The sequence below is a fragment of the Taudactylus pleione genome, unplaced genomic scaffold (assembly GCF_031769625.1).
Source record: "Taudactylus pleione unplaced genomic scaffold, aTauple2 ptg000138l, whole genome shotgun sequence".
NCBI lineage: Eukaryota > Metazoa > Chordata > Amphibia > Anura > Myobatrachidae > Taudactylus > Taudactylus pleione.
The window spans coordinates 9,099,299-9,101,514 of NW_028284540.1; positions in this window are offsets into that span (position 1 = coordinate 9,099,299).

Genomic DNA, 2,216 nt, shown 5'->3' on the forward strand with positions numbered 1-2,216 from the left:
TGCAGAGTTGGATGGAAGTGTAAATGCGCATATTTCCAAGCTTACCATTTGCACATAGTGGGCCTGATTCAGACAGATGCTGCTGCATCAGCTCTCGCATTGGTTGCCGGAGCTGTGGCTACAATATTATATTAATGCTAGTAGCAGATGTCACCTGGTGTAGTAGTCTACATCTGAATGTGCTACAACTGAGATGCCCACTTTCTGCGTCTCTGCAATCTGTAATACCATTGGAGATTCTTTAGCCACGACCATCAGCGCACCATTACATAAACAGCTCTTGCACCAGCCCTATGGCAGGTGCAGTTCCACCGCCTGACACTGACCTCCAATGAATGCGTCTGTGCGTCTGTAACACAGCCCCTTTCACTGACACGTCCATGGCACTTCTATAACACGCCCATGAGACTCACTTTTTTCTAGACACCTCCCAGTCACCTCCCACATATAGCCATAATTTTTGTGCTCCATTTCTGATACTGTCTGTTCGGATCAAAGCAGCATCTTTACGTGTACGTGTACACTCTGTTTCATATATGTACCTTTGGGGTTTTCAAAGATTTTCACACATGTGCAACTGTTAAAAATAGCTCAACCATGTGAACATTGGCATTGCAAGCAACTCATCATACGCTGATGATGGTGACTAGTAGTGATCCAAGTATACCTGTAATGAGCAGGTGTGCATACAGGCAAATATACACATTGGTTTCTATGCACACAAAGTGGAAACTCATACACCTGATTTCTGTATAACTCTCTCTAACCCCTACCCTATGGTGTGGTCCACCAGATGCAGTGGAGGGGTTAATGCCAGCAATAAGAATATATATAGTAGAGCCTGTGTGTGCACAGTGCTGCATGCGCTGTCAAAGACTCGAGGAGCTGCCTAAGGGGAAAGTTCTAGAGTTGTCACATGCCCTGAGTAAGAATCCAGGAGACTCACGAGGATGAGCCATAAAAAAGCCTATCACAATGTCGAATTAAGCTGACCACACTTCTAAATATTATCACACCAAGCAGCCAACTAGTTGGCTGATTGTAATGAAAATCTGGTAATGTTGGGGAGCAAATTACAATGATCGATTTACGCCAAATGCTGAAAAACTGTTTAATAAGGTAATTTGATTAACAAACTTGTGTTTTCCAGTGTTTGGAAGCAAATGGCTGAATGTCATTTGCTCCTATAGATTACCAGATTTTTGTCCAAACCAGCCAACTAGTATGATGGTTGGAAAGATAATCTTTTAGATGTGTGGCCAGCTTTAGTTGAGTTCAATGCAGTTGAGAGCATGACATCTCATGTCTGCCAATCATGTCATAAGTCTACACATTAGTGACAAGTATACAAGTATAGGCTTGTACAAGTGCATACTTATAATGATGACGAATAGCAAACAGAGCATACAGGTAAAGTAGGTGCACTGCAATTATGCATACTGTACATCTACAAAAATATATGGATTTTTTTTCATGCAGGCAATAGGTTCAACTCTGCATCAGCCATAATCAGAGCTGGCCCTAGGCATAGGCATTCTAAGCAAATGTTTAGGGCATCTGGAATTCCTGGGGGCCTTCCACAGCTCTGCTGCTGGCTGCAGTGATAGCTCAGCTCTCTGATCAAGCCAGTGGAGGGAGGTGTTGAGGGTAATTCCTCCTCTCTGTACTCTTCAGGATTCATGCAACTTTCAAGGAAGTGCATTGTCCTTCAGCAGTCCCCTCGAGGGCCCCCCAGCACCAGCAGTGTCTGGTTATAGCTTCCCAGCTATGCTGGTGCTTTTGTTATGCAGTGTATCCACTGCCCCCATGTACCCCCTCACTACCCGGGGCAATGGGCATGCATTTCAGTCCCTGTGCCAGCTGTTGCAACCATCAACAACTTACATTATAGAGGTACCAGAAACAACTTATATTGTCCTGTATCAGAATAGGGTCTGTGTGCAGGATATGTCATAGGTCTGTTATGTGTGTCGATCTGGAAAGACCACACAGTGCAAGGTGGGTTAATAGAACTGCACTCAAGGGGGGATCAGAGGGGGGTTAAATGTATTGTAGCAGAACTGTCAGATCTTCTTGACAGTGGCAGCTTCATATATGGGCAGAGGGGAGATCAGAGAATGCTGCAAGGAAGGGACACTCACCTACAGTACAAAAAGTTCCAAAAGCTGCCTGAATTCACAGTTGTACTTCTATGGCTGACATTACTGTAGTCCTAT